We start from the raw sequence: 15,656 nt of genomic DNA, 5'->3' as shown, positions 1-15,656 counted from the left end.
ACAGTTTTCCCTAGAAAACTAAGCAAGAGTTCTGAATTTAGATGCAGGCTCAATTTTAATGGAACGAGAGGTAACACCCCCTGAGGGTGAGGGGTGGAGCATCAGGAAGGATGGGCTGTCATTTTTTCCACATCTATGTCTTTTAAATTGCTTTTGCGTTTTTAACCAATAGATCTTGAACGGGATCAGTGTCCACCCATGACTCTGAAAACAGAGCAGATTAGGAGACCGAACCAATTCCCAGTGGACTCAGTGAAAAGACTCCTACTAATTTTAGTGGAAGTTGGATTGGGCCCTAGATTATAGGTTTCAAGTGGGATTTTAAGTGGCGATGGGCCTCGTGCTGGTTGATCTGCCCTGGAGAGAATTTCACCTCCCAGAGCATGTCTGTTGTAGCCCTCTTGCCTGATGGTGGATCTTTGCCGCTGCATCATCTGGGGAATCTCAGGTCACGGCAATTTTAATGGCTCACAATAGCAAAACCAGGGCTCCACAGGTGACACCCCAATCTTTAATAGGCTGTTAGTGGGGAGAGGCTAATTGACTAATGTGTGATCTGGATATCTGTTGATCCAGGATGATGTTGGAACAGATGAGGCAAGTGATGCAAAGAAGAGATAATCTTTTCTGAGTCATGAAATGAAAGTTATTGTGAGCTTAATTTTGTGCCTTCTGCTCTGCACATCTGCACAAACAGAAAGTGAATAATGCCGCCTACACACTAGTATCAGCCTTAGGGACAGTAAGATCCTGAGCAGGCAGCAGAGTCAAGGTACTGAATGGAAGCCAGCATTATTAATTAGCTTACTTGCCTGGCCCAGCTTTGTGTCATGTGCTGAAGAAAGAAGCTTTTGTAGGTAACCACTTCCTTGTGACATATCGTTGCCCAGCTCTAGAGGGATTCCTTTAACATATGATGCTCATGGGAAAGATCCGAGGAGTCGCTTTGCAGACGAAGCTTTATTTGCATTTGCAAAGTGAAGTATTCGCTGTTAAAACAAGAGTGGCTAGAATCTGCACTTTCCCAAGCCTGTGCATTTTACTAGAATCCCAGTGTTCTTTCTCCACAGCCTCTTCATTCTTGCTTCCCAATGGCTAACTTCATTCCCGATCCCTTCATTTTTCTAATTCCTGGAGGCAGATGCTCAGCTGATGGAAATGAGCGCAGATCCTTAGAAATCAAAGTGAGGCCAAAGTTTCATTAAGGTCAATAGAGTTACATCAGTTTACATCAGCTGAGGATCTAGCCCCAATGGTCTTTAGTCTTGCTTTGCATAAATGTTTATTTATAGTATGGCTTTCTGTCAAGTGTTTTTTTTTCCAGCTATGCTGCAGTTAACAGAATAATATGAAATCCAGAATAGCTAATTAATCAAAACTAATTTAATACATCATTTTACAGCACATTCGGGAGAACTTTGTGCTGCATTGGATGCTAGTATAAGTCTTTCCAAACACTTGCAAATGAAAATGGACTCATATCTTCAGACCGTGTAAATCAGTACAGCTCCACTGACCTGAGTGGTGATTCCTAAAACGAGTTGATTTCAGTGGAGTTGTGCTGAGTTACACCAGATGAGTATCTAGGACCAGATTTCTAAAGGTCTTCAAGTTCCTAAAGATGCAGATAGGTGCCTAGTGGCCAATGGGAACTAGGTGCCTACACGCTCTGGAAAATCCCACTAGATGCCTATCTGCATTAGTCATCTAGATACCTTTTAAAATCTGGCCCAAGTTCCTTGTTTTTAATGGAAAATTAATTTCAGCCAATTCCATAAATGAGGATCCCCTGAGCCTGATTCACCTCACACTTACACTGGTGGTGTAAATCAGGAGAAACTCAGTTGAAGCCAGTGGAGATAGACTGGTTTAAAACCAGTGTCAGTGGGAGGTGAGTGCAATGTCCTGGCTTTCTGTTGGAAGCTGCAGTAGGTAGCAATGTGTCCTTTGATTCTCTGTATTCCAAGGATGAGAAAGCAGACGATTTAACATGCAGTGTAAACATTGCACAGGCTATTAAGTAAAAGATGTTAAGAATGAAAAAAACATTGTTTATATTTAAGCTTCACAAGGTGCACAGTCAGACCAAACAAAGAGTACGCCCGCAGTGTTCAGCCAGGAATACAATCCCAGGGAGATTACACTTCCGTTCCTCTGGGCTCTTTCTTCTCACTCCTCAATAAAAAGCAATCCCCCATGGTTAGAGGGTCATATTTTGAATAGATCATCTAGTTTATTAATTTATATTCCCCCATTCTGCCCTTTCCATCACTCTAGTTGAAATCTCGGCTGTGCATAACAGAGAAATTGTACCATATTTCCATGACAATAACTACATGTGGTTAATCTTTTAACCAAATAAGAGGATTGTTCAAGAAACAGAAGAAAAGGACTAGTCTTTAGAGGCTGTGAACCTTCTTACAGGGCATATGCTTGCTAGACATAAGAACAAATCATTCTGAAATATTTTCATCTTCTTTCTTAGAATGTGAAGAAACTTCTGACATCGTTTGACATAACACAGTAGCATTCCCATTCAAGTTGGTTTTTTAAAAAGTCATTTTCAAACTGGGTAACAGCTGCCTTTGAAGCAAGTGTTTTTTCTTTAAAAAAATGCCTTTTTTTCTCAAAGAGAATCATTTAAAAATGGGCCTCAGCCCTTTGTCATTACACTGTCACAACACTACACATTGTGAGGTTCTTATGATAAACATGAAATGGACAACAGTTTTGTTCCAATTTGATCATGGCTAAGCCTTCCTCTGTACTTAGGATTTTCATGTTTTCTTTGCTCTGTTCCGGTTGGCAGATTGCCTTACAAACAGTCCAGCTCATCCTTACACTCATGCAAGGTATCTCCACTCACTCCAAGTGGAAGAATTGTTTGAGAATGTGAACTAGTTAACCAAACCGGACCAACGCCATGCAGGTAACACTGAGGCTGACATATGTGAATTCCAGTTATAGTAAGGGATCTAAAAAAGTCCTATTATGCAGACATCATGAGGGGAAGGTACGATGCTTCCTGGACAATGGAAAATATAGTTAGGCTTGGAAGAATTCAATTTTTATTTGTAAATGTCGGTAAATGTCGATTTCACAAACTGATGGAAAAAATATTTCCACCCATAATAATTGAAATTTACAGCTAGGCAAAGTGAGAAAAATGCGACTTGAGAATTTATTGGAGTTTCATTTAAGGATATTTATGTTATATATTTTGACATGATGTTGACAATTTGTGTTTTAATGGTTATAAAGCTGTAACTTTTTGAAATTCAACATGTACTGTCATTAAATAATTTTTGTTTGACCCCCTTCATTGTCTGACCTCATCCATAATTTTGCACAACTCAGAAACTTTTACTAAATAAAAATAAGGAAAAAATGCTTAAATATAACTATCAATATTATCCATCTAAATTACACAGAAATACAAATCTAATTCTGCCAAGCCTACATAGAGGCACGGGTCCTGATTCTCACTAATGCTAGTAAAACTCCAGAGTTCTTTCTGTTTTAACTCTGTTGTAAATGAGATCAGAACTAAGCCCATTGCTTCAAAGGGGCTCAATCACCCTACCTAAATCAGCGTATCGATGGTTGTCTAGATCACCATGCATAGCACCACTTGAGCAAGCCACATTACTCACAAGCATTTTATAGGGAAAATGTGTTCAGAATAGGTATCCATTTATTTGACTTACCTGGAATGAATTGGAAGTCCTGTTTAGGAGAAATACTGGCTGTTTCTGTTCTTGAAGAATGTACTACACCTCTACCCTGATATAACGTGACCTGATATAACACGAATTTGGATATAAAGTGGTAAAGCAGCGCTCTGGGGAGGGCGGGGGCTGCGCACTCCGGTGGATCAAAGCATGTTCAATGCAACACGGTTTCACCTATAACGCGGTAAGATTTTTTGGCTCCAAAGGACAGCGTTATATCGAGGTAGAAGTGTATTTACCTGTGTTTGAACAAGGAATTAACTGTTGAGATGCTTGTTTGACGGTGGACCAGAGAAGAAAAAAGACTGCCTCTATGAAAAGAACAAACAAATTGAACAGCTTTTTTGCAAGACAGTCTTGCTTCTGCAAGATCCACAGAATTCCCAGTTGTTTAGATCTCAAGCAAAGCACATGGGGGAATTGGTTGCAATTAGTGCTGGGTGAAACTTTTCATGCAAATTATTTTTACACTGAAAAATTCCAATGCAAGCGGACCAAAACAATTGGTAGATCTGGGCCGATTTCAGATAATTGGTTCGGTTGAATACAACTTTTTTAAAAATGAAAAGTCAAAACAAAATGTTTTCACTTTTTTTTTTCGGAAAGACTTTTCATTTTGCAGTCAAGTGTAAGAGGGGTAGTCGTGTTAGTCTGGATCTGTAAAAAGCGACAAAGAGTCCTGTGGCAATTTTATTTTTTTTAAGTATGTTATAAAACCCACAAAGATTAAATGAAGCATTTTGTTTTGGTTTGAACAAAAAGTTTTATTTGATCCAAAATGATTTTTTTGTTACTTTTCTAGTTTACCAGAAAAACTGAAAAAAAAAATCTGTTCTGGGTTGACCCGAACTGATTTTTTCTTTAAGTTCAACCACCACACTGAAAAATCTGTAATTCTCATAGCTCAAGTTGCAGCATATCTTTATTTTGCACATTTGGGGCCAGATCATTCTGTTAGTGTGTAACTGAGTGTGACCCAGGTGCAACCATGTGCAGGAGCCAGCCCTTATGTTTTACAATATACAATATTCTGGGATTGATTGATAATCCTGGCAGGTGGATGGAGAAATGTAGTATTATACTGTCATAAACAAGGGAGCAAAACTTGTAGCTAGAAAAAGAAAGTGAACTTTTGTTTTGAATATTCTCTTAAGCCAGCAGTTGGTCCTAACAACAAATTAGATTGTCAAGACTTTAGGCTGCAAGATGTCTTGTTGAACTACACAAAAACACAGTAAACATGATAAATACGTCTAATTTCAAAGATACGTGTTTGCATTTGATTAGCCATCAAATTGACTGTGTTACAAGACTATAGAAATGCTAATAGATCAGTGCTCTGTTTCCTAAATGGGCATTCGGTGGACAGAGCTCGGGGAAGGACCTAACAGTTAAAGGTTTTTAAGATCAGTGTTAATTACGTCTTTCCTATGACTAGTCTTTTATTATCTGAAAAAGTGAGGCAGACCTGAACATTAACCTGGTGTGACTATTGTAGGCTCCCCGGGGCGCACGGGGTTCGCCATCGCCCAGAGGAGGGCTCAGATCTTCAGCTGGTGTGCAGTGGCATAGCGGCATTGAAGCAAATAGAACAACACTGATGTTCTTGGGTGTAGAATCTAGCTCGAGCTTTTGAATGCCTGCTGTGGAGTTCCCAGGCTGATTCTTAAATGCTGTATCTGTTCTCATCTGAGGCTGGCACTTGCATTTGAGAAACAGAATAATCATGTATGGAAGTCTGATTTGAGCAGTCCTCAAAAATCACAGGCCAGATCTGCAGATGGCGTAAATAGCTGGAGCTCCCCAAACGTCAGCGGAATCATGCTGTTTGCACAGCTGCTGCTCTGTTGCTGTGATGGAAACCTTTGCATTCAAGTCCCTTTTAGACATGCTGACCATGGGGCGTTAGCCTGTCATTTCCGCCCCTGTTGTCACAGTTCTCCATGGCAGGGTTGTGTAGGGTGTGCAAATGAATGAGAGCTCACGGTTGTTTTGACAATTAGAGGCTGAATAATGCATTTGTGGCATCATTTAAACCAGAGCTCTCCGGTTGTAGCTACTTCTGTATTCCACCCCATGCTTAGAGCCTGGATTCTTCTGTGATGGAATCTCTTTGTACCCCTGGTATTAAGCTAATATGATCTTTTGTTGTGGTTCAAAGAGAATTAATAGGAATTTAAATAAGACATTAGAGGAAGTGAACGCTGCGTCTGTTTCAGGGGGTTCTCTCTTTGAGGCTGGATGTAGCTTTTGAAAGCACTGTGGGAACATTTGTACATCTCCTTTATGATAATATTGTTCATAGTTGGAGCCAAATGAACTAGTCCATAAACCTGCAGATGGCCAGTGAATATTCTGCCTGCCATTCTGCTGTCCTAGCAACATATGCTAGGAGATCAGCTCGGCCAAGGCATTCTTCCGACTTCCTCACTTTCCTTCTCCCCCTTACCTCTTGACCTTTGCACACTGCTCATACACATCAGCTGTAGGCTAATGAGAAGAAACTGCTTCCCCCCCACCCCCTCACTCCAAGCAGCCTGTGTTAGGCAGTGACGGCTCAGTCTACTGGTTACCATTGGCATCAGTTCCTCTGAACCAGTAGAGGAAAGCACATGAGCATGTGCTCAACTGTAAGGTGAAGTCACTGGCACTTAGGCATATGCTGAAATGCTTTCCTGAAGTTAGGGATCAGAAGAGAGAAATTGGACAGGTTTATGGAAGTGGAAATCATCTTGGGCTTGGTGCAATTCTAATAATTACTACTAATAATCAGAATTGCTACGTAGTCCCACATGGCAGGTATTTCACTGTCTCTCCTCTGCACATAGTCCTCTTTCCTTGGCAAGAATCAGCAAACAAGGGCTGGGAATGTAAAAACAAAACTGAAGTCTTTTCAGAGCGGATGGCTGTTAAGCCCTAGTTTTACATTCTGAGAAAGCCACAGAGTTGCCACTCCATTGTCCCAGAGCGGTGTTTTACTGCTGGCCTGTCGTTTATCCGACTCCCTCTTATTCTTTTCTTAATTTACAGGCGTCTCTGTGTAAAGGCGCCAATTTCTTTTTTCTGGTGAGTGGGAAAAGTTCAAGTTTGCTTCATTGTAGGAAATGAACTCAGAATTCTCCAAAGAAGGCAGCGCTCAACCACATGGCCTTCAAAATATCCAGGGTTCGCATTCCTGCCTTCTGCCCTGTGGAAGCTTTTGTTGTCTTCCTCGTGATCTGGGTTATGTGCTGAATTCTCTGGGAATGCAAACACTGATTGGAGCTTGACATAGATTTATATGCCATGCATCAGCACTAACACCCAGGTGACATTTCTCATTGCTGGTTTTGTTAGTTTGTTTTTTTTCCCCATAGTGCAATGTTTAGATATTGTAATCAGCTGGGAAATCGTGTAATAAGGGAGGGTTTTCTATCCAGCGTTATCTTAAGTTTCAGCCTTTAGCTGCATAATAAAGTAGAAGAGAAATAAGCCCCAAATCCTTTTCCCTTCAGTTCACTAATGGCAGATGATAGTGTAGATTGAGTGTGAACGGCAAAAAGGGTTTTATTGCATTGATTGTGCAGTGGCTGCTGTTTATTATGCCGCGTTTCGTTTCTGAAGCTACTAACAGATGACTAATTGGTCAATAAATCTGTGGCACAGATTGCTGGTTAGAATCCCTGTCAGTTTCTGTGCACCATGTCACATTATCAGATGGTGATGGATTCTGTTTTTGCAAGACACTAAAAGACACCACCTCCCTCTCCCTGTGGTAGATATGCAGACTGGCTGATTCATCCAGTTTTTCTCTCCTCTTCTGCAGGCCTAACACAAGTCAGGGGTTGTGAGGAGGGGAGATTATGAAGAGGTTTATTCCCTTCTAGTTCCTTTCTACAGCACTGGCTGCTTCCTTTCCTCTCTACCTTATGGTAGACCATCTCAGAGCTGGAGGTAGAGGCAGGGTAGTGCAGCGGACGGAGGCTGAATCGGGAAGCTTGGGTTTTATTCATGGCCAGTGGCTCTCTTTGAGTTTAAGGCAAAACAGCTGGCACCAAGTTTTCAAAAATGGCCTCTGGTTTCGGATGCATTAAAGAAAAGAATAAAAGATTCATTGTATCTTTCTTGAAAATGGACCAGGGAATTATTCTGCTTAGGAATGGACTGAAACTCCCGTAAGGTGATTAGACAAAAGTAGATGCTCTTTCTGTGGTGCTTCTTCCTAATGTATTCAGCGACTAGCAAAGTAATATCGAAGCAGTGTGTCCTGTTCGGTAAGGTTCTTGAGATTATCGATAACAGAGGGTTTCTTCCTCTAACCTACTACACTAAATGATGATCGATATTAAATATGACTATTCTATATCACCTTAGCTACTGTTTAGCTTCCGCATCAGCTGATTACAATCTCCAGTTATCTGGTATCTGTCCAGGTATTACAATTACTATAGCTGTTCAGTAAATACGTGTCATAAACAGATAGCGAAGGGTTAACGTCTCTTTCACCTGGAAAGAAGTAATCTGAACCACCTGACCAGAGGACCAATCAGGAAACAGGACTTTTTCAAATCTGGGTGGAGGGAACTTTGTGTGTGAGTCCTTTGTTCTTGGTCTTCGGTCTAACTCTCTCTCGGCTATGAGGGGATTTCTATTTCCTGCTTTCTAATCTTCTGTTTCCAAGTTGTGAGTACAAAAGATCAGATAGTGATTTATATGTTTTTTTTTGTATTTACATGTCTATAGTTGCTGGAGTGCTTTGAATTGTATTCTTTTTGAATAAGGCTGTTTATTCATATTTCTTTTAAGCAATTGACCCTGTATTTGTCACCTTAATACAGAGAGACCATTTTTATGTATTTTTCTTTCTTTTTATATAAAGCTTTCTTTTTGAGACCTGTTGAAGTTTTTCTTTGGTGGAGAACTCCAGGGAATTGAGTCTGTACTCACCAGGGAATTGGTGGGAGGAAGAAGTCAGGGGGAAATCTGTGTGTGTTAGATTTTCTAGCCTGACTTTGCATTCCCTCTGGGTGAAGAGGGAAGTAATTCTGTTTTCCAGGACTGGGAACGGGGAGGGTGGAGTCCCTCTGTTTAGATTCACGGAGCTTGTGTCTGTGTATCTCTCCAGGAACACCTGAAGGGGGGAAGGGAAAAGGTTTATTTCCCTTTGTTGTGAGACTCAAGGGATTTGGGTCTTGGGGTTCCCAGGGAAGGTTTGGGGGGACCAGAGTGCCCCAAAACACTCTAATTTTTTGGGTGGTGGCAGCTTTACCAGGTCCAAGCTGGTAACTAAGCTTGGAGGTTTTCATGCTAATCCCCATATTTTGGACGCTAAGGTCCAAATCTGGGACTAGGTTATTGACAATACGTACTTATGGTATCTTCCGTACAGATGGTGTAAATTGGGATAGCTCTGTTAGCTTCACCGTTTTGTTTTCATGAGTTACAATGAGATCACTTCGTGTGACTCATACAGAACTGAAGTCTGCATGCCGCACTTCAGAGACGTTCATTTCATGCATCACACTGTAGTCAGGTAACTATAAGAGAAGTTTCTTTCCCCATGCTGTTTTGGGGTAGGAAGTGTACAACAACTTTATGGGGCTGTTTTTTTAATTGTTAGGTCCATGTGCAGCTATTTGGAGTTCACGTCAGGAGAATGACACCGCACAAGGTAATTTGTGGCGGTCAGCATCAAAGAGTCTTTCTACAGTAGCAAGTGCACTAAGCATTTGGCATCTTGTAATGTGTCATGAGGAACCTGAGAAAATAGTGTGTGCCCACTGTAGCAGTCTGCTCCTAGCAGAAGAAAGGAGACTGCTGCTGTATGCCATGTTCTTGCCATCAGTAAGGTTGAATAATTGCTGCAACTGTCATCAGACTCATGGTTTTCATGGTATTCTTGGTTTTTAAAAAGCATCTGTGACTATTGCCCCATTAAGACTTTTGCATGCCAGTGGCTGGGCAATTGGGTGGGCCGGTAGGTTGGGAAATATGAGAGAGCCCATGTGTGAGTGAATGAAAAAATAGATCTGAACAAATCCTGAATCTCAGCAGTGGGTTAGACTGGATGACCTTTGTGGTCCTTTCCAACCCTTTGATTCCAAGTGGTGGATAAATGTGCAGGCAAACAGTTGTGTGCAATATTTAGAGACACGAGTCTCGATGAGAAGGCATGATTAAAATCTCATGCAGGTTTTACACCATTATAATGCCATTGACTTCAGTTACTGATCCTAGAGCTATTCAGTACACACGGCTACTATCCACAGAAGCAAAGCCCATGATCTAAATGAACTCCTTAAACATGAATTTGTACACAATGGCAAAGGCAATTCTCTGAGCATTCCTGTGTATTATATATCTCAAAGTAACTCATTTCACCTGTGTATAGAAATCTGAATTTAAAAAGACTCTGGGTTGAGATTTTCAAAACTGACTAGTGATTTTGAGTGTCCAAACTCAAACATCTCAGAGTAGGCTGAATTTCAGAAAGGTACATGCCTTCTGTAAATCTAAAGCACCTCCAGGTGGACATCCAAAAATCAGGGTCATTCAAAAGCACTATTCACATTTGAGAAGGTTGTTCTTAATCTATAGCATTGAGACTATTGAGATTTATAGCTAATCGCTATCAAACGTAAAATCCCAGTGCCTTAGGCAGCACATATCTGGACATTTTATCAGTCACCAAGGTACGTCAGCTTTTCCCTTTAATTGAACATAGAAATCCTCTGCCTGTAGATACACCTCTACCCCGATATAACACGGTCCTCTGGAGCCAAAAAATCTTATCGCACTATAGGTGAGACAGCGTTATATCGAACTTGCTTTGGCCCCCATGCTCCTTGTCCCCTGACTGCCCCCTCCAGAGATCCCCATCCCTAATCACCCCCAGGACCCCACTCCCTACCCAACCCCTCTGCTCCCTGTCCCCTGACTGCCCCGACCCCTATTCACACCCTCTACCCCCTGACAGGCACTCACCGGCAGCAGCAGGAAGTGGAGCAGCCTGGCCCCAGCCCGCTTCACTCCGCCAGCTCCCAGCCGCAGCGCTCCACTTCTCGCTGCTGGTGAGTGCGGGTGGCGTCCTTTCCCCAACCTGCCCGCACTCACTGGCGGCAGGAAGCGGAGCGCCCTGGCTGGGAGCTGACGCGCTGATTCACCGGAGCGCTGCTTTACTGCGTTGTTTGTGAACCCGTGTTATATCGGGTCACATTATATCAGGGTAGAGGTGTAATAATTACTGTCATATGAAGGGAAGAGGTGCTGAGCATAAAAATAAATAAGGTGGCTTTATATTTAATGGCAGCAGTAAGACAAGTATAGTGAAGACACGTGGGGAGTGCGGTGTATATTTACTTATTTACTGCATGCACAGCTGTTATAGCCATGGCATGTTATACATCACTTTACTGTTAGCAATGCCTTCACACTAAAGTTTCTTTTTCAAACTCAAGGAAGTATGGCAACAATTTAAGTTACATTTGTCTAAGTCTAAGGAAATGTATAGGATGAGATCTTCAGCTGGTGCAAATCCGCATGCTTCCATTGACATCAGTGGAGCTGCGGTGATTCACATGAGCTGAGAATGTGACCTGTAGCATGCAGCTTATTCAGAAAGTTGATTAGCAGGGACTCTGAGCAGAAATAGTCAGGTAGCTAAAGGCTGTGCAGGGTTTTTAAACCTCTGCTAAATACTTGGAAAATCAATATTGTTTTGTTTTATTGCAGTCACCATTTTAAAAAATGAAGACTTTACATTATTTTGGACCCACAGTTTAACTTATTGTAACCCCTTTGGTGGGGGTGCTCCGGCAATATCATGCTGAGCCTCTAGAGGACTTCCCCTGGACTACAGTATTAGGGGCGACAGAGGCTTGGGACTCCATTTCCCAGGCTGCCTAGAGTCCAGGGCGGAGATAGAACCGGCGGGAAGCTACTCTAAGAACTAGTCTTAAGCCAGAACCAGAGACAAAGGGTTTGTTTTTACTTTCAGTTTTAGCTGTTTGAATGGAGCCGGGAGAGACGCATCAGTGTCAGGGACTGGAGCATAGGCGTCACATCTGGGCTGAGGTCTGCCCACCAGGAACCGGAGTCACCAGGCAGGAGCTGGAGGAATCGCCAGGCCAGGTCCCATAAACAAGAGGCCGGGTCAGAGTCAGGCTGGGGTTGAAGACCAGAGATCAGAGGCAGTGCCAGGTTAAAATCGGGAAACAGGAGGCAGGGTCAAAGTCAAGCTGGAGTCAGAGGCAAAAGACAAGACAAAGTCTGGCATTGCAGCAGGCTAAGGTTTGTGTGCTTGGCCAGACAACTTCCTGAGCCAACCCCTGGGATTAAGTAGAGGCACTTGGCCAATCAGAGCACTGCAGGCTACTGTCACTTTGCGTTTCTTGGGCAGTACTTCCTGTGGTGCCCACTCTCCACGCTGTTCCTGTGTGCAGAGGCCATGTGTTTAAGAGTTTTGCTAAATTTGCAGTCCTGGTTTTATTTCTTGGAGTTAGGATCAGACATGGCAAATACATTTTTTAAACAACCGTTTGGCCTTTTAGCTCAACTGTATGTAAATGCCTTCTCGGTGATATTCCACAGCAAAACTGCCCGTGATTGCCCAGTCGTGCAGTGGTGTTTACTCTTGGAATTCCCACATTTGCAGTAGGTACATTTTGTTGCTCTTTATTTAGAGCCTTAACTCCACCACCTCGATGAGCAAACAACATGGTTTCAAAGTGAAAGGACAGGTGTGGGTAAGCTCTGTTAATTAGTTATGTTTTTTTCCCTTATGTATTTGATACTGGCGATAAGTTTAATGAAAGCATAATTAAGACATGGTCAAAGTCTTCAAGGATCAAATCTCCAAACTAATTGCATGGTTTAGGATTTCTTTTATGACTTTGGAGCTTTGTGAGGCATGTTAATGTCAGAACCCCCCTGTCAGCCCCATCTGGTGATTTACACAGCTCTTCATTTTCATAGAATATCAGGGTTGGAAGGGACCTGAGGAGGTCATCTAGTCCAACCTCCTGCTCAAAGCAGGACTAATCTCCAGACAGATTTTTGCCCCAGTTCCCTAAATGGCTCCCTCAAAGATTGAGCTCACAACCCTGGGTTTAGCAGGCTAATGCTCAAACCACTGAACTATCCCACCACTGAGTGCATGAGAGTCCACGGGTGTATGAGAATGACTGCAGCTTTGCCAGCACCTTTTCATCAACACATTCACATTAGAGATGCCTTTCCCAGCTCCCCAGAATTTTAAGGAGGAACCCTTCAGTTTTTCCTCTATGATTTGTCTTCTGACTGTGCTCCATGCTCTTTGGGAGCGAACATGTAAATATATTATTATTATTTCCAAAGTCATTGTTATGCTTGGTGGATTTCTAGGTTTGGCTCTGGAATCCTTGCTTTTATTCTTTTTGATACCGTTTTATTGCCACTAGTAGCCATAACACGGTGAGAGCATCTCGGAGCTCCCAGTCATGGACCCAAGTCCCCGTTTGTGCTAGGCACTGTACACACACGGGGACAAAAAGATGGCCCCTGCCCCAAGGATCTTACACTCTAAGTATAAAACAAGAGACAACAAATAGATGACGTCAGATGAGGGGATACCAGGAAACAATGAGACAGTGTTGATTGACATGAGAAGCAGTGACATCAGCACACCAATAGCCTAACCGTTGTCAAGTTTTTGGCAGGCATCGTGGCAAAGGAGAATTTTAAGGAGGGATTTGAAAGACTATAATGGGGTAGCTTTGCAGACAGTTACAGGGAGTTCCTCCCGAGTGTGAGGGGCAGCCCAGGAGAAAGCATGAAGGTGCTTGCTTCAACAATTTAACAAGCAGGCAGTGGAGGATGGCATCAAAGAGCTGAGGTGGGAGTCGACATTGCAGTTGCATAGGAGAGATAATAGGTAGAGTTGGACTAGACCATGAAGTTCCTTGAAACCAAAGACAAGTCGCGTGAGTCTGATGCAGTGGAAAAGAGGGAACCAGTGGAAGACATAGAGAGACGTGAGAGATGGTCAAAGTGGCAAGTTGGGAAAGTGAGCTTTACAGCAGTATCGTGACTGGGTAGAATTGGGGCAACGTGGCAGTCGTCAGGAAGTGACATGAGAGCCTGGACAAGAGGTTTAGCTGTGTGGATGGAGAGGAGAGGCCCAAATCTTAAAGATGACTTGTGCCTGGCTTTACGCGTATGTTTCAGTGGACATTTGTATTGCAAAGGACTGGCTGAAGTCAATGGGACCATTCGTGCGTAGAGTTAAGCACATGAATAAGGTTTTGCAGCCTGAGGTTCTTTATAGGCATACAAGCCGTCTCTGTTATTTATTATTTCTATTAGCGGTCCCGGATCCCACAGTGCTAGCTGCTGAACAAACACAGGACACAAAGACAAAGATTGTCCTGCCCCATGGAGCTGACAAGCCAAGTGTAAGACAAGAGACAACAGATGGATCCATACAGCGGAGCACAAGGAAACAAAGAGACAACATTGGTCAGCGTGACAGGCAGTGATCTGTTCACTCATTGTTACTGTAAGTGCTTAAACCCTGCTTGGAGGTGCAGGGCAGTTACTGCCGAGTCGTAGCAGCAGGTATCGGGACATAAAAGGGATTGGAGTAATTCTTTCAGAGGCAGAGCAACCTATGGGCTGGACAGACAGGGTCCTGTAGGTAACCTTAGGGAAAGCCAAGAATGGGGAGAAAGCTTAGGCTGAAATTTAAGTTTCTTACTCTTATTTGAATTACCAAAAAGGTCAAGCCCCAGTAAGGGGTAAATTTGGATTGTGCATAGATAGATACTCTCCGTTAGCCTTTGATACAATCCAGCAATTAGCACCTCTTTATTCAAGGACGGACCAGCCCAGAATGCTTGAGATGTTGAAAGTCTGCCTGGAAAATGGGTTGTATTTTAGCATGGCAGGGCACAATTTTTAATGGCCACCTTTTTACCGGACAGATGAAGAAGCCACTGGGAGAATCTGCATTAGGAATAAGGTCAGATCCCCCAGGTTGTGCTATTAGGGAGACATGTTCACTGTGGCCTTTAGTTATAGCATTCTGTCCTGTGCTCAGTCAGATACCTTTAACCTACACCCAATCTTGTCAACAGATAGCTAAGGGTTAATGTCTCTTTCACCTATAAAGGGTTAACAAACAGTGACCTGCAAACACCTGACCAGAGGACCAATCAGGAGACAAGATACTTTCAAATCTCTCGGGGAGGGAAGCCTTTGTTTGTGGGTTTTGGGTTTGGCTTTGTTCTCTCTGGGTCCTGGACGGGACTAGAGGTGCAACCAGGGGTTTCTGCCAATCTCCATGCTACAGTCTCTTATCTATTGAGAATTGTGAATAAGAAAAGGCGGTCATAGTCTTTTAATTTGTTTTTTTTTCATTTACATATGTGTACTTGCTGGAAGTAGCTTAAATTGTGTTTCTGCTGGAGAAAGTTTCTTTCTATTGTTTATAGTTGAAAGACCCTGTAACTTTTTACCATCTAAAGTGCAGAGATAAACCTTTTACTTTTTTCTTTCTTTTTATTAAAAGTTTTGCTTTTTAAGACCTGTTTGATTTTTTTTCTCCTAGTTACACTTCAAGGGAATTGTGTCTGTACTCACCAGGAAATTGGTGGGGAGAAGGGAGGGATAAATTTTCTCTTTGTGTTATATTCACGCAGCTTGTATTGCCTCTGGGTGAGGGGGAAGGTAACACTCCTCTCGGTGTGGTGATTCAAGAAGTTGAATCAGGCGATCTCCTAGTGTTCCCAGGGCGGGAAGGAGCTGGGAGGAAGAAGAGAGGGGGAGGGGAATGGTTTATTCCCCTTTGTTGTGAGACTCAGGGAATCTGGGTCTTGGGGTCCCCAGGGAAGGTCTTGGGGGGACCAGAGGGTATCAGGCCCTGGAAAATTCCTGATTGGTGACAGCATATCAGATCTAAGCTGGTAATTA

At 42.8% G+C, this 15,656-nt stretch overlaps 1 protein-coding gene across 7 annotated transcripts in view; it reads left to right on the top strand.

The window, feature by feature from the left end:
- The window catches only part of TRIM9 (tripartite motif containing 9), a 129,924-nt gene that overhangs the window by 9,576 nt on the left and 104,692 nt on the right, over positions 1-15,656 (top strand). The gene's annotated exons all lie outside the window — the stretch shown is intronic.

The sequence above is a fragment of the Gopherus evgoodei genome, chromosome 4, assembly GCF_007399415.2.
Source record: "Gopherus evgoodei ecotype Sinaloan lineage chromosome 4, rGopEvg1_v1.p, whole genome shotgun sequence".
NCBI classification, from domain to species: Eukaryota; Metazoa; Chordata; order Testudines; family Testudinidae; genus Gopherus; species Gopherus evgoodei.
This window is presented reverse-complemented; position numbering and strand designations above follow the sequence as displayed.